Source organism: Panthera onca, chromosome F1, assembly GCF_046562875.1.
Source record: "Panthera onca isolate mPanOnc1 chromosome F1, mPanOnc1 haplotype 2, whole genome shotgun sequence".
NCBI classification, from domain to species: Eukaryota; Metazoa; Chordata; class Mammalia; order Carnivora; family Felidae; genus Panthera; species Panthera onca.
Genome location: NC_138355.1, coordinates 37,343,228 through 37,366,066, shown reverse-complemented (window position 1 = coordinate 37,366,066; position 22,839 = coordinate 37,343,228). Strand labels below are relative to the sequence as shown.

The window sequence follows — 22,839 nt, the reverse complement described above, 5'->3', positions numbered from 1 at the left end:
GGCTGGTGGAGTGCAGAATCCTGGGAGCTATGAAGTATGAATGGGAAAACTGGCCCGATGCCTAGAAGGTATGAAGTCATGGGGCAGGAGGAAGAGCCAGGGATTCAAATCCTGCCTGTGTCACCCAGGAGTACTATGGCATTAATCTTGTTTGGCATCTCCCTGAGCCTGTTTCTTCATCTTAAAATTAAGGGGGCTTGAATTAACCAGTTTGTAAGATCTCTTCTTTCAGGTGAAGTGATACCTTGAGCTTCTTTCCTTTTGCTCCTAGAATGTGTAATTGAGACTGAGGTCCTTCCAGGCTCCCTGGTAAGGCTGCTTAGGCCAGGAGTTCTCACCAGACCGCCACAGTGGGCTTTTCCCTTCTGTCCCTCAGTCAGCATCTGCTCTGGGACAGACGGCCCCTAGGGCCTGTGATCTGGCAGCCGTGGGCCCTGGTGAATTGGGGTTAAGAGGAGGCACGATCTGTCGTGCAGGGCTGGCCAGGGGACGCTCACAGTCCACGTTGGGAGTGTGGCTTTCACAAGGACAACAGACTTAACAGCCAAGTTGAGAGCTTCCGTCTCTCCATGCCAAGGCTGGTTATTACCAGGTAGCCATCCCAAAGCGGGGCCCCGCTCGCAAGGATTGAGTCTCCTGTCTGAGTTCAGCGGAAAGCAGAACGGTTGTGCCTCTGGTGACGGGCAGTGTGCTCTAATGGTTAAATGCATGAGCTCTGAACTCAAGATGCTTGGATTCAAACAGAGCTGACAGCTGTGTAAACCTGGTCAAGGTCCTCAGCCATTCTGTGATGCTATGTCACTATCTACATAACATGGGATTAGTAGCGGCATCTACCTCATCAGATTATTACAAAGAAGTCCGTTAACACAGATAAAGTGCTTGGAATGACGTCCAGCCCGTTGGAAATGTTCGAGATACATCAGCCCATGCTATTAATAATTTATTTGTCAATATTTCCAGCTCTTCTTGAACGCCATCATTCCATGATCGGTCTTAGAATGAAGTTTCCATCCTCGGTTTGGTAGAAACCAGTGAGCATGTGCCTATGACTTGGGGACCCTAGCATTTCTTCCTAACCCCAATTGTCTGATGTCAACCTCGGGAGTTTTCTCTCCATGATGCCTCCTTCTTCCTGTCACCTCTCTCTCTCTCTCTCTCTTCCTCTCTGTCTGTTTCTCTCTCTCTCTCTGTGACTGTTTGTGAAGTCACTTTGCCACATGCATTCTCAAGAGGCGAAACTTGCTTATTCTGTCTTCTCCCCAACCCTAGTCCCAACCAGGATGTGCGTTCTATCAGCCAAGCCCGCGGAGACACCTTACTCAGAGCACTCCTGACGCCAAGGAGAGGCACACTTGCCTCTTTGGGAAGCAAGTGCCACTAAATATTTTATTTGGAGGGCTTGATGTCGCCCCCCCCCCCTCCCCGTCCCGATCAGGATTCAGGAGGCAGGTGTTGGTGACAGGCAGTCGAGGCATCTAATACCTCCCAGACCCGTTGCTGTCGGTGCCAAGGGCAAAGCAGGGAGGAGATGACAATCAGACACTCGCTGCTCAGCTCAGGGCAGACTCCCTCCTCCCTGCCTCCCTGCCCTGTTGCCTTTTTTGGGACACCTGGGTGCTCACGCCTCTGTGGGCTCATTCCGCCTCCCTTATTGCTGAAGGAGCCAGTGGGAAGAGGGCTTACAGTCGGGATACCTTTTTTTTTTGCCGAACTGCGTCAACCTTCCTGGTAGAAGATCTCACCCCTGGGACCCCTCTGCAGCAACACCACCGCCACTATCTCCATTTTACTGGCACGGCCACCACTTTGGGACCACCACATCGGCATCACCGGCATCATCCTGCCCGTGATATCGTTCCTAACAATAATGGCAAAAGGTGCCCGTAATTGCAACTGCACCGAGCAGGTGGCTCACACAGCCAGGATGGGGACAGAGAGAAGGCACAAGTGGCAATGAAGGCCGTGCAGTCAGAGAAGGAGTCAGCCGCTGTTCCCGGGCTGCCCTTCCAGCTCGTTCCTCGCCCGCGGCAGAGCGAAGTCCGTCCTCTCTGCCAGCTCTCCCTTCTGAGGAGGAGGGCCCGACACGCAGGGAGCGGGGCCTGTGCTAAATGGGATTGTAAGATTGCTTCAATCCACTACTTTTCTTTCTTCTCCTTCTTCTTCTTTTTTAACAAAGAAACAAAAGCCCACGGAAAGAAGACAAATTGTCCACTGTGACCCCAGATGAGTCAGGGACAGGCTGGACCTGGTGACAAAAAGTCTAGTGCTTCCTCTGCTGCAGGTGAAAGGGTCCTGGGGGTCAGTTGTGTTCTGCCTGGAGACCGCCCAGTTTGGGGGAGAGAAGGTGACTCTGCTGGTGGCAGTCCCGTGAGGGGCCGGCCTGAGCCTGGCCTGGGCGAGGAGCGGGTACAGGGGGCAGGCTCAAGGAGGCCAGGGATTGAGGGCCGTGGGGGGTGAGAAAGCCACCGCCCATGGCTCCTTTCTGTGTCGGGAGAATGACCTCTTCTGACCTATTCTAAGCCTCTGCAGTTGTCACATGCAGGAAGGGCACCCACATTGTGACTTGGGGGCTGTGGTATCCCATGCCACATCCCTCTGGGGGGTAGGTGACCTCACAGACGGGTCAGATGTAGTCTCAGCCCAGGAAGCCCCTTCTTCCCAAAGAGTTAGAACTGCAACAGGAGAGACTGAAGTTAGATATTCAGGGGGACATCCCATCTGGAGAGGACTCCTGGGCTTCCTGCCAAGGAGCCTGGACTTTTCTAACAGTGAATTTTCCCCACCGCTGTCCAGGAATACATTTACCCAGAGGCAGGGGACTGGTCCCAGTGACCTCAGAAGGCTCCTTTGGGTTTAAGACTTCTATGAATTCAGGTCTACGAAGATAAAAGGTCTACGTGTGAGATTCTGGGGCCCTGGCTCGTTCCCTGTGGCGGCACGATCTTGAAGGACCTGTCATAATGTCATCCGCACAGTCATACATGCAAACATCCTGAGCGTCACTCTGTCTAACACGGACCTCGGAGGTAGTCCAGGCACGTTGGGTAGCACAAGGTGAGCGAGAGGGCGAGCGCAAAGGCCCCGGGTAATGCCGACAGCTGAAAGGCCTCAATTAGAGTAAAAGGAGCTATCTGGTATTTAAATAATTATTAGATTGAAGGAATAATCATGGGTTTGGGCTGATTTTTTCCCCACTGTCACCCTGATGGCGTCTATAATATTATTATTCAAATGCCCATGATTCTCATTGAGGAGAGACCCAGAGAGAGAGGAGAGAGTGGGGGAGGGGGCGGGGAACATGGAGGGGCGGGAGGGAGGCTCATTTAATCTCCATGTGACAGGGCTGCAGGAGGTACGATTAGTCTTTTTCTTATTTCAGCTGTCACTCATGCACAGACACCGAAGATTGTTATTAGCGTATTTTATGCACGCGATTTAAAGGGAAAAGGTGGGGGGGGGGGTTGTGGGGAGAGGGAGAATTTCCTACAGAAAATAAAGGGACCAAAGGAACAATTTAGATGTCACTGCTATACCAGCTGCATTTGCTTCATTAATCGAATGTCATTTTTTCCCCAGACTCTGTGTTGTTATGTGAGGCAAAGTGGCTACATCTCGCCCCAGAGCGAGAGGAAGAAAGTGAGGGAGAAAACGGGCCTCTGCCTACATGCCCTCCTGGCATCCTTCCCTGAGAAGGTGAAATCGATGATACTGTGGCCCTCCCCTGGGCGTGAAGACAACTTTTGGTGATGGTTTCTATCCAGCCACCTTCTTGCATGGTGAGAGGGGAGATGCCCTACCAGTCAGTGTGGGGGACTCCTGTCACAGGTGGGGAAGCCAGGGCCAACGTCCGAGAACCAAGGAGTAAGAGAAGGAAATCTGAGGAGGCTCTACCAATCCTCATCAGCGGTGCAAGAGGAACCCATATTCCGGGCAGTGAGGCAGTGAGGCTTGGTGACCAGAGCTGTGGGTGGTTCTCCGCTCTGGATCCCACATGACGACGTGACGGCCATGGACCCTACGTCTCAGATGCCACAGCGGGCAGAGGCAGAGTGATGGGGCAGAGTGCAGACGCTGGGGGTGCTGGCAAGAAAGGCGGGCAGGCAGGCGTCAGGGATTCAATCACGAACCCCCCAAATTTGTCTATCCAAGTCCCGACCTCCAGTTATGTGACTGTATTTGGAGACGGTGACTTTATAGACGTAATTAAATTAAAATGAGGTCATTAGGTTGGGCCCTAATCCAAATGCCTGGTGTCCTTACAGAAAGGAGAGACTTGGACACAGAGGCCGACAGGCACAGAGGAAGGATCGAGTGGAGAGACACGGAGAGAAGACGGCCAGCGATGGGGCAGGGAGAACGTCCTGGAACAGACCCTTCCCTCATGGCCCTTGGAAGGAGCCAGCCTTGCAGACATCTTGCCTTGTAGCCTCCGGAACTGTGAGCCAACACATTTCTGCTGCTGCAGCCGCCCAGTTCCGGGCACTTGGTCACAGCAGCCCTAGCCAGCTAACACAGCAGGGGGTGGATAAGATACTCTACCATCTTGGCTGGCGGGGGGGGGGGGGGGTGGGGGTCGTTCTTTTAAAGAAAATGGGTGTGCGCGCGTGCCCATGCACGCGCGCGTTTGCAGAAGCCATCGCAGGGCCGAGGCATCAGAGACATCGGGTTCTTCACATCTGTGTGGGAACTGAGGGCAGCAAGGGTGCACACCCTTTCACCCGGAGAACTCCGCTGCGCTGCCTTCCACTGCTTTGGCACCAGTGGGGTCAGAATCGGCATCTGCCATGTCTCACCAGTCCGGCTCTTCCTGCAGCGTGTTTCCTATCCCGTCTGCTTGCTCCCGCCCAGGACAGTTGGTATGTCACCTGCAGGCCCCCAGAGCCCTATGGGAGAAGCTGCGACTCCCTCCACCCCACTCCGGCTCTTCCTTTGGCCCTGCCCCCGGGAACCACTGCCAGGCGAGGGTTTTCTGTTGCTTTTTTTTTTTTTTTTTTTTTCCCCCAGCTCTCCCAGTGGGATCTGACGGGGCCCTGGAAACCACACCAGCTCTCCCAGGGCCTTAGCAAAACATGCAGTGTTTGTCCTGTCCCCTCACAGGCTGTAAAAGCTTGGCGTTGTCTCCCTGAATTATGAAGGGTTCCAAAGACGCACACTCACTTGAGGGGTGGCGGAGGGGAGGGGGCCCGGCTCCTTTCTGGGGCACTGCCTGGCTGGCTTTGCAAAGTCAAAACAAGATTCATTACCCTGGGGCCGGGAGCAGGGAGATACACCGCCTGACCCCGCAGACCTGCCCCATATGTCATGGGCCTGTCAGAAAGCTCCCAGAATTCCCTTTATTATCTAAAGGTCGCCACCCGGGCAGCGCTGAGAGAGCCCATGGTCTAAACTAAACTACAGGAGCAATCAATTTCAAGCAGCTGCCTTCCCCGCCACCCCTTCCCCCTCCCCCTCCCCCTTCCGTGGGCTCTGCCCTCTTCAACCCCCTCTGGGGGATGGCCAGGGAGGAACACGCCTTGCCATGGCCACCTCACCCCTGGGGCAGAAAGAATTTCTGCGAATTAGCAGGACTCTGAGCATCAGGCCCCGGAGCAAGACTGCCCTCTGCACTGCGTGGGGCCTAGAAAGGTCACCCCGCTTTTCCCGTGACTCTAAGCCGGACCCTGCTTCAACCATCGTAGAAGTGGGGTTACTGTTCTGGTCAACGTTATGGGCTTAAAGGATAGAAAAAGGACTTCTCAGGCTCCTTCCAAAGGCAGACTAGGCATAAAAGGGGGGCTACGGCTTTGCTAAGTCGAGTCAGATTCATACTAGGAGACTTCATAACCTGAGGGCCATGAGTTTCATAAAACAGCAAGTGCCATTTGTTTCCTAGAACAATAATAATAAAAGGGGGCTAACGTTATTATTAGCGTTTATTACCCACTTGCTACGTGGCACCCTGTGCTATATCCTTTCCATATGCGATGGAGAATTCTGTGATTATCTTGCAAGATGGGTATTCTCCTACCCATTTCACAGATGAAAAACCTGAATCTCAGGCAGGATGACTAACTAGGCCAGTGTCATTTTGCTAGGAAGCAGGACTTTCTGATGCCCATGTTGTCCTCACCCTTACACCCTGCCTACCTATTTAGATGTTACTTTTGTGACCAAACCCCCTTATCGCTGGTCTGGGAAAAAAAAAAAAATCAGTAGAATGATCAGTAAGATCGGGCAAGTACTTTATTTTAAAGGTCAAAACCTGAGGCTCCCATTTTATTTCAGTAATGGAGCAGGCTGGGGTAGGGCGGCACGGGTCGAGATATCGGTTACAAGGTGGATTCTGGGGCTGTTTTGTGGCAAGAGGTTTGCTAGCTGGCGACCTCTCTTTTCAGGGGCATTTCAAATGACCTTTCCAAGAAGCCTGGAGATGTGTCTCCTACCTTCTCACCCCATCCTTACTGTAGGCAGGAGAGCCACGAACTCTGAGGTTGAAATGGGGCAGGAGAGCAGGACACAGGGTAGAAAGTGCCTGACTAAATTGTTAAATAAATTACAGTTACTCCATATAATGGCATATTATGCTGCCATTAACCGTAATGTTTTCAAAGAATAATGACACAGCTCCGATTCACAGCAGTGGGAGGGAAAGGGAAAGAAAAGGAGAGGGAAGAAAAAATCCAAACAAAACCCCAGGCATTCATCTCAGCTCTCAGGCAATGGATTGGCCCTCAATCCCACTTACTTTCTCCATAAATTGCCCAGTCGTTCTCCTCTTGAAGGAAAACTGTAATGGCCCACCCCCACCCTGCCTGAGTCCCCGGCACTTCCTGCTTCTCCCGCAGAAGCCCCTGCCTCTCTCCTCCCTGGTGGCTCCCAAGGCCGGTCACGGAAGTGCTCTAGAAACAAGAAGCTCTCCCCATCATTGCTGCTTCACCCTCGCTGCAGGAAAAGGAGCCATTCGTGCCAGATCGAGATACATTTTTTAATACTGTCCTTTCCCAAAACTCAGGCTTCCCCAAAGTTCGAGAGTGGGCCTCCTGACCAGCAAGCCTGGTGGCGTCTCCCCGAAAAAGGCACATGTCAGTCTGTCCCGGAGACTATTTGCAGACACGGACCCTGAAAGCCACTGGCAGCTAATTCAGCCACAGACACCCTGCCCAGTGTGCCTCGTGCCTCAAATTCCTTGTCTCACTTTGCCAGGCACATGGCCAGAGTGTGACATCCACCCATGGAAACCCCCTCGGTTGCCCAGAGAGGCTTGAGGTTGGACGGCCAAGCACCCAAGTTCAAGTTCTCCTCAAGCTGGCTCTTCTTTGTCCAGCTTCCCTTTCCACCTCTCCCAAAGGCACTCCACTCCCAACAAACTGGTTCACGTGTGGAGTCCCCAGGACACCTTGCAGAATTTCACCTCTGCAGCTGCCTCTGCCTGGAACACCAGTCTCCACTTTCTTCTTTGCCTATCCAAACCCCATCCATCCTTCAAAGCTTCAGGAAACCTCTAGGACCTCCCTGCCCCAATTGCCTGTCTCTCCTCCAAAGTCATTCAGCAACTGTTGTTTTTAGCACACACTGCATTGCCAGGGTGGCTCCCTCGCTATGCGACTGTGTCCTATCCATCGAATCAGAGGCTCTTGGAGTGCAGGAATAATCCCTCGTGCTCTTCAGCATCTCGTGCAGGGGTAGCAGGACGCCTTTCGCTCCGTTCTGTGCTCAGTCTGAATCACGGAGCGCAGGGGAGGGGGAGACGGGGATGCCCCTTTGCATTTCTCAGCGACTAGTCTGCCCTTAGACATGGTGTGGACTAACACACGGGGCTCAACCATTTGTCATAACGGGTGGAGGTAGTGAAGGACCCTGGCTGGTGTTCATCTTGAACCCGCTGGGGAAAGAGCAAGTGTCACTGGGAGGTGAATGAGGTGGGGAGAAGGATGAAGAAGGATCAGCTGGGGTGTGTGTGGGGGCGGGGGGGCGGGGCGCCAGCTCTGCTGGTGAAGAATGCATAGCACAGGATGCACAACTTTTCATGCAGGAAAAGTCTTGGCAAGAGGGCTCCAAAGCCACAACCTGCACAAGTTCACAGATCACACGACGTGTCTATAATAGTAAGCGGCCAACTGACAGCGAGAGGGATCAAGAGTAGAGTGGGGTGGGCTGCGATTCCCCTAGGGAGGCTTCAGAACAGGGTTCTTCCGTCAGGGGGTCAAGCTCACTGCAGTGCCTGTAGCCAGGCAGCAGGTGCAGAGAGGAGACCTGGGCTCGGGTCTCGCTCAACCACTTCCTAGTTCGGTGACCTTGAACATGTTATTTAACCTTTTGGAGCCTCCATCTGTTGAAGGACACCTCACAGGGTTGTTGGTGAGGCTCAACGAGATAGTGAATGTGAAAGCGTTCTGCTAACCCCACAAGCTTTGAATAAACATCAATTACTCTGGTTTCTGTTTTTGGAGAAACACTGTGCAAGGACACCACCTCCTCGGCAGCAAGGGCTGCCCTGTGTGTGCTGGGGATGAAGGCTGGAGGCTCCGTTTCAGCCAGGTGATTCTTATGCCGCGGAACCTCCTGAGGGTCCTGGCCTCTCGGGAGGAACTGGGTGTCGCGGGTCCCTGTAGCCCTTCTCCCCAGTCCCCTGAGCCCCAGGCTTTCCACCTCAACCCCCACTTCCTCTCACCTTGAGGGTGATTTAAGGGCCACTTCTGCTGTTCTTGGTGATTCATCCAGGTGCCCTTGGCAGGAAAGAGGGAGGGAAGGAGGAGAGAGGAAAGCTGGCCCATAGGAGGAGGAGGAGACGATGCTGAAGACAGTCCCTGAGCTGGAGCTCAGTGTTCTCCGGGCTCTTCCCAGACCGGCTCTGGCCAGCATGTAGGGTGAAACTCCCCTCCCCGATCCTCCCCCGCATCTCCTCCTCTCCAGTGCTTTTCTGAACTGACAGCCCGCCTTCGAATACAAAGTTGTAACTCCTTTTTAAGGGGAAGCTTCTTAAGCAGGCTGGGTCCCCACCCTGTACCTTCCCACCTTCTGTTTCTATTATTTTCCTCTCTTTGTCTGAGACGCTGAGCTCCTGCAGAAAAGATCCTGAGCTGCCAGGCAGCCTCTCTTAAGTAACAGGCACATTCACACTCATGCACACCGAGCAGGGGAAGTGCTCTGGAGCCGGATAAAAGGGAGCCATGTAGGGCTGGGAGGTGGTTGGCATTCCCGAAAGAGATCTGTCTGCTTACGGGGCTTGTCTGAGCTGAGATGCACAGGCACGCGGTCTGCAGGACCCTTAACACCTGGAGTGGCATTAAGCCCCTTGATGAGTAGACAGGGGAGAAGAGAGACTTCCTGAGACCCTCGGGACATCGAGGACCCCCGCTCTAACTTTGAGGGAAAGTGAAGTGCACAATTATCAGAGAAGCTGACGTGGGGAGAAGAATGTGCTGGAGGGAAAGCAGGGGGAATGCAGGCTGGTGCAGCGCTGGGGGACCTGGGGCAGGAGATGAAAAGAACTCCCTGAGTGAGAATCTGGCCCGGATGATGAATGGGGTGTGAGAGAGGAGCCTGGAAAAGGGTAAACAGCCAGGAGGGAAGCAGGGGGGAGGGAGGGGTGAGGAGAAAGAATGTTGAGGTCAAAGAGCAGAGAAAATGCTCTTGGAGTGATTGATTCAAGATCCAACATGTTGCACACCCGGATGGGTGCACACGTGCACACGGGTGTGCTTGCGGGTGTGCTTGGCCACCGCCTCTCCTCGCGTGCCCCTGCCAAGGGGTGAGCAAGTCTGTGTCTCTACCAGACCCATCTTGTGCCCTCTGGAAATCCTTTCTTCTGCCATTTAGTTCTCAGCACCTGGTTCCCCCCTCCCCCATAATGCAAACAGCCATGTGTGCAGTGATTTGAGGGTTCATTGAGCATTTCCCATATGCTATGTCATTGACCTACCCCTCCCGCAGCCTGTGAGGGACAGCGGCCACAGCAGGACCCCCTCACAGGTGAGAAGACAGGTATATCTGGGGTGGAATATTTTGGCAAAGGAACTAGATGTGTTGAGGGGGGGACTTCGGGCTCCCGGGGTCAAACATGTCACCCTGCTGCCTGGGGTTGGAGGGAAGAGCCACCAGCTGAGATCTCCCAGGAGAGATCACCTGCTCCAGGGATCGCTCTCTGCCTCCAGGTGGGCAAGACTCTGGTCATCCTCAGGGATGTGTTGCGGAATGGGGGGTGGGGCATCAGGAGCCTAACTCACGCTTGAGTTCTTGGGGACCCACCCCCATGAAAGAGGAAAAGGCCTGGTGGGGGGCATCTGGCCATCCACACAAAGCCATTTGGCTCCCCCTCGGTCCTGGCTGGTGGGAAGGCACAGGGTAGAGAATCCCCAGGGCTGGTGCAGGTGGTGGCTGATGGCAAGATTCCAGAAGCAGGGCTTTGTAAGGGGAGTAGCTGGGGGCCCCCTATCTGTTCGTATCTGTGGGGCAGAGAATTAGCTGCCGCCTCCCCCTCTGAAGACCAGCACGTTTCCCGCGTCCCCGCAGCCAGCCCAAAGACAAAGGCATCTCCTGCCCCCTCTGGGACTGCTCTCCCACCCACCCACCCTCTCCTAGGTCTCTCCCCTGGCCCTCTGCTGCTCTGCAATTCCCAGCCCTGGCAGATCACTGATTAATTCAGGGCTGTTTAATAACCCTTCCATTTCGATGAAACAAGCTGTCTTGTTTTCTTTATTTTTAACACAGACTTTCGTTTCTTCGCTAAGCATCGTACTGTCATTTAAATTTCTCTGTCTCCAACCAAGCTGATAATAGACTGGAGTGAGCAGCTGTTTCCGTCCCGCTTATGACAACGATTAGAAGTCGGAGCTGTGCAGGCAGAGAGCTGACCAAGATTCGCTTCCTACCGGTCTGCCCCTGCTTGGAGACGGAGTACTCATTTGAACGTGATTACGGAGAATTCTGGCTCCAGGGGAGACCAGGGCTTAGCCCAGCCTAGCCTTCCTGGCACGCTGCTCTGAGGGGAGTCGTGGGGGCGAAGGAGTGAGAACCAGATTGATTTACTATGGAAGGAAGGCCAGCAGCTCCGGGTCATTCTCACGAGCCCGAGCCAGGGCCAACAGTCAACTTCACTTCCAATGGAGCCTCTTCCTCCATCGTATTTACTGAGCAGCAAACAGGGACTCCAGTGGGTGGGGATCTCAGCCGTCACCCATTATACCTTTCTGCTCCACAGAGGAATCCCTTCTGGAGACCTGGCTGTCACCTTCCAACCTCTGTTTAAATTCCCTAAATGAAGTAGGGCTCATCCCCTCCCTCGGCGGCCCCTTCCGGGTCAGATGGCTCTGGTTAATCTCCCTCTCCGCCACCCTCCTGCGATACTTACACTCAACCTGTCTGAGCATCATTTATTTGCATCCCTCTGCCTCTCTTGCCATATTGCAAGCCTGTCAAGAGCCCGGATGGTGACATTCCTCCCATTACTCTTGGCACGTGGTAGATATTCAATAAATGCATGTTCAAATCAAATTAAATCATATTGCAATAACTTCAATCTCTACAAGTAATGTACCTTTCTTCTACCTGGGCAGGCTTCTGGCGAAGCTTCCTGTCTTTCTCTAACCTGGACGGGCATTCTGCCTCTCCCTGTCCCGAGGTTCTAAATGGCTGCTTCCCGGGGCCAGGACCCTGCTTTTTCCTCCAGGCCCTGAGGGACTACACAGCTGGGGGAAAGCTTGGCCAAGAAAGCTGTGGGCATGCGGTGGGAGCCAATCAGGTGGCCTGGACCAGGGCCTCTGGATCCCAGTTCCCCCTGTGCGTTGGCCGTGGCTGCCTGAGAAAGCTCACAGGTGCAGGGTACACAAACTCTGGCCGGCCTGACGCTCCCCGGCCGTGTCCCAGCCAGCACAGTCTGCGGGCAGCTGCTTTGGTCATTGTCTCACCCTCTTCAAGTTGTCAATGCTGAGTCTATAGAGACTGAGACACAAACAGTGCCCACAGTGCCTCTCGGGGAGGGAGGGGTGGCTCGGCCTTGCCAGAGCCATTGACTGTGCAAATAGCAAGGCTTGTGGTGGATGGAAGAAAGCCGGTCGGAGCCACCGAAGAGGGGGGGGCCTTTCTACATACACCACATGGCGCAGCACCGTGGAGAGGTGGTCCGGGTGTCCCGGGACCAGCAGAGGAGGGCAGACATGGGTTCTCAGGGACTAGAGCTGCACCGTGAGGCACCTGCCTGCTCCAACCCAAGACAGAGTGGGGAGGTCGCTGGGCACAGCTGGGGACTGAGAGACGGGAAGAGAACGTGGCTAAGCGGGCAGTTCAAGAGTGCTGGGGTGGGCTGGGACAGAGGAGCCCCCACGAACGTGCAGGCCAGTGCAAGGCCACTCGCTGTGTGCCTCAGGGCAATCTACTCACCCAGTGTGGACTCAGGCATCACACCTATGACGTGAGCCTGGGTGAAAGCTATCAAACGCTCAGAAGTGCTTCTCAGGGATTCTACACAGAACACCCATTTCTATTGTCATTCAAGCTGTGTTCTCCAAAGTGATTTACAGAAGAAAATCTAGGTGCTTTGTCGGACTCACTTTCCACAGCAGGCTCCTGGACAGGGCTGGCAACGCACAGGACCCTGTCCTCTCAGAGCCGTCTTCCCGTGCTGTGTTTCCAACGAGGGCCACGGCTCCTTGTGCCTCGGCTGGATGTAGGGGAGCTTCATGGGCTAAGAAAAGACAGCCGATGTATCTCAGTAGACACCCTGCTGCTTTGTCCAGTGATCAGCACCAGCCAAGGACCTAATCCCTGAGGCTCATGGTCCAGCTTGGGCTCTGGGTCCCCGCTCCCGCCAGGGTCCTTCATACTGAGTCTGTCCCACGACAGGACAGACTGTCCCTTGCATGCAGGAGAGATGTAAGCCTCATTGCAGGCAGGTGGCCAGGGGCCCGTGAGATCTGCCCCTTGTCCTGCCATGGGAGGCTGACGCCCAGAAAAATGCCAACTTACCAGTTCTATGATACTATCTCTCGGTTCTACTCTTAAAGCTGCAGGCACCAAAACCCCAGCAGTAGCAAATTCGGAATTCAAATTCCAGCCCCACTGGTTAAATGTTAACCATGAGCCATACACGTGGCTTGCCTGTCAGTTTCCAGTCTCCATTGAGTCTTTTAACTACTTTTATATAGAAGAACCTTTAGCATATACATTTTCTTTAAATAAAATCTTATTTTCTCAGAAAGTTCCAAACAAATTCAGAGAGAGAGAGAGGGAGGGAAGAAAAATGTCCCCAGCTTGGCTTTATTCCTGCTCTAAATTTTAGAATAGTTTTGCACATTTGCAACAACTGTCATTTTTCCAAGTCCCCTCACCATCTTCCTATGCCTGGCTCCAGAGACAAAGGCAAATGGGGGTGCTTGGATAGTCATGAAAAGCGCTCATTTCCGCCATACAAATGGAGAAACTGAGGTGCAGGGTAAGGGGCAGGAGCCAATTCTCAGAGAGTTTCCTGTGGCTCTCCTTGCCTCCCTCCTGTAATCAGAGAGCAAATGGTGGGTGGGCCCCAGTGGGCAGGTGAGAAATCTTATAGGAGGAGGGAAAAGTGACAAGTGTGAAGGAAGGCCCTTTGTTCCTGTGCATCAGGACCTTCTTCCGACACCAGATCCTTCCTGGCCATCTGTTCCGACACCCCTCTCGGTAGGGTCCAAACCTCCTATGCAAGGGTGCCAGGTGTGGCTTCCCCATGTCACGTGCAGCTCACAACATTTTCCTCAGTGTCTCCCAGAGGGGTTCTCCGGCCCGGAGAAGTGAAGGGCTCCACACCCTGGGGGGTCACTCTTAGTGGGGTGGCGGGCTTGAATTTTGTTTACTTCTAGAGAAAACTCAGAGGAGTGTTTGCCCAACAGAAACCCCGGTGGTATGGGGTTTAATTCCACAGGATGTCAAAGGACTTGTCGGGAAAGTCTAGGTGGCTGGGGTGAGGGTGGGGGTCAGTCTTGTCAGGTGACTGTGAAATCCTGACCGCCTCTCTCTTGGAACACGCTGCTACCCGCCAACACGGAGCGGAGACCAGGTAGGGCTCGCTGACCCAAGAGAGGGTTCTCGTGTCTGGGGACAGGGAAGGAGCCCGGTCTTCCCATCGGGCTTTGACCAAGGTTCCTGCTGGGGACCCTGAAGTTGAGGAAGCAGGCTCTTCTCCCTCAGGTATCTCTGGTGCTCGGGAGAAAAAAAAAAAATGGGAAGCCTGGGGAGCAGTCAAGGGAGGTGGGAGGTCAGAGGCCAACGTAATATTTACCCAGCCCAGCCGAGGGCTTTCGCTTTTATGAAGCAGGAAACCACTTCAAAGCAGCAACATCCCCTCTTGTCACTTCTGTCTGCTCTCTGGTCCCCCTGCCTTTACAGGGCAGGCAGGCTTTTTTGGTTTTTGTGGGTTTTTTTTGTTTTGTTTTGTGTGTTGTTGTTGTTATTGTTGTTTTGTTTTGTTTTGTTTACCTCCTTTTCCTCTCCTCCTGAACCTTCCCTCTCTCCCTTAATGGGAGGAACATCTGCTTTGCCTCCGGCTCAGAGAAGTTCAACGGCGTGTCCAGAGTTCCAGAGCAGTGACACTCGGGTTCCCCTGACATTCTCAGCCCGCCTTGTCCCTGGATTACTCGTTCACTCTGAGAGTGAGCGGCCTACGACTTTGGGACATGGGGCAGGTACCGGGGTTAGTTCTGAAAACCCCCTTCCACAACCAGAGCTGAAAGTAGAAACTGATGACAGAAAAAGACCGCAGGCACTAGGGTCTAGTGGGTCTTTACATTTGGGGGGGCTGGGGGGGCTGTCATAAACTCCTCTCTTCATACACACACACATCATATACACATACAAATATATATATATATATATATATATATATATGTTTACATATGCATACCTAGATCAAAAGCCTCTTAGAACCCAAGGACGCCCCCTTGTTCCCTCCATCCCAGTTCAGGGTCTGCCCACCCCAGATCTTACGTGAACAATTTTAAGGTGCAAGGAGACCACAACCCTCCAACACAGGACTGGATAAAGTTTTTACTTAGACCCGAAATCTCCTTTTAACCACCTTTCATTTATCCTCCCTGATTTCTTTCTGGACAGAAACCTTAAAAGAGATGGGCTCTTCCTCCAGGTAGCCAACAGGCCAGAGATGGCTCTCTTGCCCAGCCGAGGTGGAGGGATAAAATCCGAGTTTTTTCCTCTGGGGTCTGATCCACTTAATGAGTTCATTCAGGCAAGAGTGGGCGAGGGAACAGCAGGATTCTGGACACTTACATGTGAATACCGATGAGTAATAACATTTCCTGATGAACCACAGCGGCATCATGCTGCCAGCTCTAGAGGCAGGAAAGGGCTGCAATTTGCATAGAATGCAAGGTGAAAACCCCTCGGGAGTGTGGGGCCTCCGAGATCATGCTCTCGGATGTTGACTAACAGAAAACTACGGCGTTGTCAGTTTTAAAATCCGTGGAGGAGAATGAGGGGTAGTTCTGAGCAGCTGAGGAATGACAGAATGTCAGACAGTCATGCTTGACAGGAAACCACAGTTCTCAGGGACGTGAGTCTCTCCTGGAAATCTGCACCTTCCACGGACTGGAGCCAAAGCTTCCACCACGGGCGTCTGTGCCTTCACCTCCCCTGATGCGCCCTCCACCCCCGCCCCTGCCCCGCTGTTAACTCCATCCTGACTTATACTGAAGTTTCCTTGGAGGATACTTGGCTGATGTTAATTCCCCCTCCCCGCAGGATACTGTTTCTAGAAGGGAGGATCTATTACTTTTTCAAACTTGGTACTACATTCCTACCACTGCACAAGCGACAGATTTCTATTTGTCTAAACGTAAATGGATTCCAATTCCTGCTTTCGGTGTCCTATTTGGTTCAGTGCAAGGGCGAGACTGGTGGCATAACAATTCAAAAACCAAGGCTAAAGTTGGAGGGGTTCTCCCCGGGGGTTCTCTCTCACCCCCCTCCCATCCCCCATCCCTAAACAAGCCAGAGGGAAGGGAGGGTGCTTAAACATAGGAAGAGATAACCTGGGAGGTGAGCTCCCTGACCACGCAGAAGAGTGCTGGAGGTACCTCTGTCCGAAGCCTCCTTCCTCTCTCCTTCTCTCTCTCTCTCTCTCTCACTCTTGCTCAGCTTCAGAGGGAATGTTGTTGTGGGGGGCACAGAGGAAAGAGGTTCATTCAAGGGCTAGTAATGCTGAGCCCCAGGATCCCTCCAACCCCTCCCTTCTCAAAGACAAGTTGAACTTTCCGAGGGCAACTCCGTTGCCTTTTATCTCCCATACTGAAGGTAATTTTAGCCAAGGAAAAGCAGGATTAAACTTTCATAACCTGATACATTTATCTGGTTTTTCTTTTTTCTTTTCTCTCTCCTCCCTTCCCTCCCTCTGCTTTGACCCCAGGTAAACAGAAGCCAATGGGAAGCCCAGAAGGAATATCAGAGGCTGGTATCAGATCTGAAGAGATGCTACTTCCTGGCCCTCTGCCCATCCTCCAACTTCAATATTTTTCCATATTCCTGTTAGACAGTTATTATCTCAAAGCCTCTGGACTCTGCTCCCTCTCCATATTGTCCTCTGCTGAAATGAAAGGGGGGGGGGGAATTATGGTTCAGAGAAAGGTTCCCACCGAGAACATGAAGACCAAGTTTAAATCAGCGATACGACATTGACATGCGTTCAGTTCCTGAAAAGTCTTTTTAAAAAAAGTCTCCTCAAGGAGCAGCTTTGCCATCATCTGTAAGGATCTCGCAAATCCACATTTAGGGAGCTGGAAGAAGGATGGGGGGGGACTTTGGGAGGGGGGTGGGAAAGGCAGGTGAAGGCTTGGGCCAAGAACTTCTACTGCTGATAAAGAAAGGCAAGAGCCTCTTGTCGGGCAAGCCAGCAGACCGGACTGTCTGCTAACTTGAGAGGGCATCCCCTTCCCCTGCCCCTCCCCCCCCACACCCTGTGGGCCAGATCTCTCCCTTGCTGTACACAGTGATGGGCCACCTCCACGTAATGATGGTGGCCCAGAGGTCCCACTGGCAATAGGACCCTACCAGCTGTAGTCTCTGGGTAGTGACAGCTGGGAGTCTCTAATATATCTAATTTTTTCTTCTCAAAAAAAAAAAAAAAAAAAGGAAAGAAAAGAAAAGAAAGAAAGACACAAAAACCACTGTTTAGGGCCAAGCCTGGTTTTCAAGCGCCCCCTCTAGTGGACATAACCTGCTACTTCAGCTTCCCATGGCTGCCCAGACAGAGCCTCCCCTTGCCTGGGAAGACAGAAGAAATCCCTTCTGCCTCAACTGGACGGGTCTTTCCCACTTGTTTTGTGTGTTTGCTCTCAGCTCTTGGTGCTCCGTTCACACTGTCAGTGTCTCTGTCCTTATCTTCCTGTGCTGTCACCCTGCTTCTCTGTGTATCTGTGACTGTTTCTACACCAGGACTTGGGTCTGTCCCTGTGCACCTGACTCCTGGTCTGCGTGCTTGGTTCATCTGCTGTTTGTTTGTTTTGTTTGTTTGTTTGTTTTCCTGAAGTTCAAGACGCCAGGTCTGATGAACTGGAAAAGCTCTGACGTGGCCTGGGATCAAATGGCCTACTCCAAGAGCCCACATAGGGACCCGCCAGCCAGATCCCAGAGGCACTAGGACAGTCCAGTGTTCCTGGAGAACTTGGACAGAAACTCCCCCCTGACCCCATGCCCCAAGCGAACTTGGGCGGCCCGGGTTGATACATATGCTCGAAACCTTGTATAACCCGAGTTTAGAGCTCTGGCTTTGGGGTCTTGAGCGGAACCAGTTGGCTCCCCTCCATCAGTTCGCCCCACCATCCCCCCTGCTTCCCGGTCACACACGCGTGCTGCCACGCGAACAACAGGGGATGCCTGGTGAAGGGACAGCTGGCAGGGGGTGGGCAGAGGGTGCCCTTGCCAGGGAAGAGGAGGGGAGAGGGTGGGCGGAGGCCAGGACTGTGCCTCCGGCTGGAGCAGGAAGAGGAGACAGAACAAATGTTCTGCTGAGCCAGAGGGGGTCACAGAACACCTGCCAGGCTCCTGGGCTTCTGAGACATATCCTTTCCCCCAAGCTGGAGATCTGGCCAGGGCAGGGCAGGGGGTTAATGGTTAACCAACCATAGGAGCAGGGAACTTCTGCACTGCTCAGGCCTGAGCCTTTTCATTCAGCTCTCACCCTCCCTTCCTCCTCTTCCTTGACACTCTTACCCGGTAGGGACCCTGCCCCCCAACAAAGAACTTTCTCGCCTCTATTTCTGCCCTCGAATTCCAGATGGAACAGTGCGGAGCTAGATAAAGAAGTTCCATATGCCCCAGTGCCAGGGAATGGGGCCCCAGAGAGCCCGAGGGCTAAGCCGAGGAGAAAAGGGGTGTCTCGTTCTTACCATCCACCCCTCCCAGGGTGCCTTGGAACCGGCCGTTTGACCCCGGGAAGAACTGTCTTTCTTTTTCTCCACAGGGCTCACCTTTAGAAATGACCAAAAAAGAAGTGGACGCACACCCAGCCTTCATTTACTCTAATCAGGCATGAAATCTTTGTAACTAAGTGAAAAAACTGTTTCCCATAAGGGAATCGGTTCCATTCATCATTGTTGGAACAGAGCATATGTGAAGGGGTAGAAACAGAATATTCACGTCTAATGAATTGATAATAGACTGCCCCTGGGTGAGGGTGGTAGTGATGGGGGTGGGTGTGCAGATAAGCTGCAAAACGACAGCACCTCAGAGCCTGTTTCCAGCAGTTTCCTGGGGACAGTCCTGAATTATTTGTAGTTAACAGACTGTAACACAATGCTCTCGTCTCTTTATGATCAGAATGGGGTGGCGGGGGGGGGGTTGGCTTGGCTTGGAGCTCCCTACCTCTCCACTTGCCATGATAGACGGAAGTATATCGGGCCCCAGTCTGTGTGCGTGGAGACAGCTGTGTGGCAATGCAGAGAGACAGCTGGGGAGGGGGGGGGGGGCTGTGGTTGCTGGGGACAGGAATCGTCTGCCCCCACAACAAAGCTCATATTTTGGGGAGGCAGCTGTAGCAAAGGAGGCAGGCCAGAGACTATGCACCCCCAAATGGTGTAAATATTCCATAGTACCTGAGCTGGGGAGTTTAGCCTGCCGCCAGCCGGCACCTCGTCTATTTAACTGTGTCACCGGTTTCCCCTCCTGCTCGTGGGTCTTCTTGTAACATGCCCATGAAATAAAGATGAACGGACTCATCGCAAGTATTTGCAAATGGGAAAGGGGCCTACTGGAGAAAACCCTTTGAGGGTTTTCTTTTTAACCTCGTTTTAAGCAGACTCCAGCCTAACAGACGGTGAACTTTTACATTCAGCACACCTACGGCTTTTGATGGTCAAGTGTGTTGGGGGGTGGATGGTTCCCGGCTCTTTGGGGATGGGGATAGGTGCTCGGCCCAACTCTGAAAGGGGAGTCGCCAGCCTTGCACTGACATGGTTTCTTTTAGGGGACGGATATGGGGCAACACCCTTTGCTCTTCATGGGGACTTGGGTTCAAAGGCCAACCAGCCCCTCTGCCCTGCTCGGGACAGTGGGATACCCCAATCCTCCCGTCCTGTTAAAGAGAAGGGTTTCGGGGGGACTCCCCAGCAGAGGAGACCTTCCGGTACTTTACCCCTTCGGATCCTGCTAATCCTCACCCCCAATGCACATTGCTCCACATATCATTTCCATTTAACTGCTTTGCAAGCCAATTTGCCCTGTCCTAATGCAATTTGCTGAGGACAGTGAGGGAGCGGAGAGGGCAGCCTGCAGTGCCCTCCCTTTATCAGCGGGTCCCTGAAGAGGGTCGCTGGGCGGACAGAGGGGAAAGGCTCTTTCAGGTAATACCTTGCTAAGGCATCTTGACAGATTGCTCTTGGTTCCCTACCCCCTCTCCTCATTCCACTCCCCACCCCCGTCGAGCCCCCCCCCCCCCCCCGGCCAAGGAGGAGAGATCACAGGTAATTAGTTCAAACGGTGTTGTGCGAGGTGAAGGGGAAGTTAATGAATTCTCCTCTCTTGCCAGGAGGTCAGAGGAGAGAGGGCTGCTGCGAGCAACTCCAGGAGCTTTCCGGGGTGATTGCACAAAAGTTGTGCATTTCAATTAGGAATGGCTGAATTCCTCCAGCCACAGCTATCTCTTCCGGGGCTCTGTTGCTCTGTTGAAGGCCCCAGAATCCAAGGCCTGCCCAGAGGGAAGAATGAAGTTTCAAGGTCTGGGAAAGAAGCCCAGCAAGACAGGAGCCTGCTACTGTGTGGGGAGGGGAGGGCTAAACCTGACTCCTAGTCCTAAAAGCCCAGCCCAGCCCAGATACCTATCTTACTCAGCAGGTCATAGACCCTGTCCACTGCGCTTAGGAACAGCAGGAAGGGAATGAATGGATCTCACAATTTTTGTGGGTTCCTCTGATCTGCCAGGCCCCCACGCCACTGCCGCGAGCTCCAGCTGGCAGCCCCCCCCCCCCCCCCCCGACTTCAAACTGGTCTTGTCCCTGCTATCTCCCTTCCATAGGCGCTTCTGGCATGCCACTGTTACCCTAGGATCTTACATTCCTACAGGAGACCTGATCAGATTCCACTGCCATTTCATGGGGCTCTCATTCCTAGTCTCTTAACTGACTTAACTGCTTCCAAGTCTTTTACCCACCCCATCCCCCATGATCTATCACTCAGAGCTGAGTTGGAGCAGGCAGCTCCTGCTAAAGCAAGGGTCATGCCAAACAGGTGGACATTTGCCACGGTCCTGGAATGGCAGTTTCTGGCGACTCTCTTCTTGGCCCATCCAGACCATGAGTACCATTTATAGAGACTACCTGTGGGATGGAGAAAGAGAGCTAGAATGTTCTAAGATCCCTACATCACTTGTGGGGTGGGGCAAGAAGGAACACTTGGAGGGAAATCTTTTCAAATGGTTTGTAAGGAGCTTCTCCCACCCTGGGCAAGCTCCTACCTCAGCCCCCAATCCTCTCGGGCTGCTCAAACCAGAGGATGGTGCCGATGGGTGCTTGACCACGAGGGAGCACGGAGAGGGTCGTGGAGCACTTCTCCCCACTCAGTGCCTTGAAATCGCTCCCTGAACCTCGGGGACCCCGCGCAGAGGATGCATTCCCCTTCCATTCCCGAGTCCCCCGATCGGAAGGAACAGCCAGCGGCCGCCAGGGACTCCGGCACCAGAGTGAACGCCCCCAAATGGAGCGTTGGCCACAGTGGCCTCGGGCTCCCTTTGCTCCTGCCACCGAGGCCCGCTTTGGGCGCCAGCTCTCGGGACAGCCCCGCCGCCTCCGTGCTCCCGAAAGCCGCAGAGTGCCAGCAGGTGCGTGCCTGAGCCGCGCCGCGGAGCGCCCTCGCCGCCAGGAGCCGGTGGCCGGCGGGGAAGCCGGGGGCTGGAGGCGGCGGCTCCGAGTCCGCCCGCACCGGCGCGCACGCCGCGTTCCGGCCCGCGAAAGTGGCCGAGCCCGCGCGGGGACTCGCGCGCCGCAGCCGAGCCCCGGGGCTCGGGCCCGGGACCCCGACCAGGCAGACGGCCGCGGCAGCGGCGCGCGCTCGGGGGAGAGGGGCGGAGGACGCCGGCGACTCGGAGCGCCCGGCCCCAGGCGCCGCTTACCCAGCTCGGCGACGTCGGTCTGTCCTTCCGCTCTCGGCCCGTCCGCCTCGGCCGCCGGCTGCCGAGGGTGGCGCGCTGCCCCTTTCGCTGCCCGCAGCTCCCAATCACGGGGACGACCAAATCCACATGGAGTCCAAATTCATTAAAATCCACGTCCAGCCGCCAGCCACTTATCTGTATTCCTGAAGTGGCCCCTCGGTCTCCGGTCCGCGCGCCCCTCAGTCCCCCGTCGCCCCGCAGCAGCCCCGCGGCGCGCTGTCGCCGGCTCGCGGGGGGAACCCGGAGGCGCCGAGGGGGCGTGTGGGGGTGGCTGGCGGTGTCTCTCCCGGGGAAGCAGCAGAGCCCCGGCTGCCTTCAGATTTTTCCAGCGCGACTTTACGGGCTCCTCTGACATCAGCAAGCCCGGCGCTTCCTTCCCTTCTTGCTCCCCGGTTCGGTCACAGTCCCATTTCCTCCGGGAACCTGGCTTTCTAGAGCTATTTCGGGGCTGGCTCGGCTCGCTCCGGCGCTCGCGCTCCCCACCGCTCCCCAGCTCGCGAGGTCTCTCTCCCGACCGCTCGCCCTCCCGGCTGACAAATTCCCAGCAACTGCGCTCGGCCACCCTCCCGCTCCAGTCTGGCGCGGACGCCGCTGCGCCCGGCAGCTCCGGCTCCCGCGGTGGCGGCGGCGGCGGCGGCGGCGGCGGCGGCGGCGGCGGCTGAGCCCTCAGCGCCGGCCTCCCTATATTACCATGCAGCTCATTATCATAGAGGCCGCGCGCGTTAACCCTCTCCCTGCCGGCCGCGCCCGCCGGGCCGGGGCCGCGCCCGCCGCTGGCACCGCCGCGCCCGCCAGCCCCCCCGCCCCAACCCCCCTCGCCCCTGCCCCCGCCCGCCGGGACTGCCTCCTCCTCCTCCAGCTGTCAACAAAGGAGAATCAGGTTTGGCGCGGGGAGGCCGCCAGGCTGCCCGCCCTGCGCCCAGCTCAGCCCGGACCCGCCGGCCACCTTAAGTGGCCAAGGGGGCAAGGAAAATCTGCCAGGGCCTGGGGATTCGGGTGGAGGCCTTGAGAGCTCAGGTGGTTTAGCCCCGGGTGTGAGGAGCTCAGGACTCAAGCAGAGTAGGTGAGGGCAGTGAGGATGTGCTTCCCCCCCCCCCCCGCATCACCTGTCACCCCCCCCATTCCTGCACACACACACACCCCGCTTCTTCATCTTTAATATAAGTGAGGGGTGAGTGGGGAGGAAAGGGCCTTGGCTAATGAGGTTGAGAAGAAGGTCTCGGAATTGGTGGGAGCAA

The 22,839-nt window shown here is 54.7% G+C and overlaps 1 protein-coding gene across 2 annotated transcripts in view; it reads right to left on the bottom strand.

Moving 5' to 3' along the window:
- The window catches only part of PLXNA2 (plexin A2), a 206,771-nt gene extending 184,456 nt beyond the window's left edge, over positions 1 to 22,315 (bottom strand). Inside the window, exon 1 of one of the 2 annotated variants that reach the window (XM_078440906.2) lies at positions 21,563 to 22,315. The gene's annotated coding sequence lies outside the window, so the exon portion shown is untranslated. The remainder of the gene's footprint in view (positions 1 to 21,562) is intronic. The other variant, XM_078440905.2, reaches the window with a different exon arrangement.
- Positions 22,316 to 22,839: the final 524 nt, after the last annotated feature.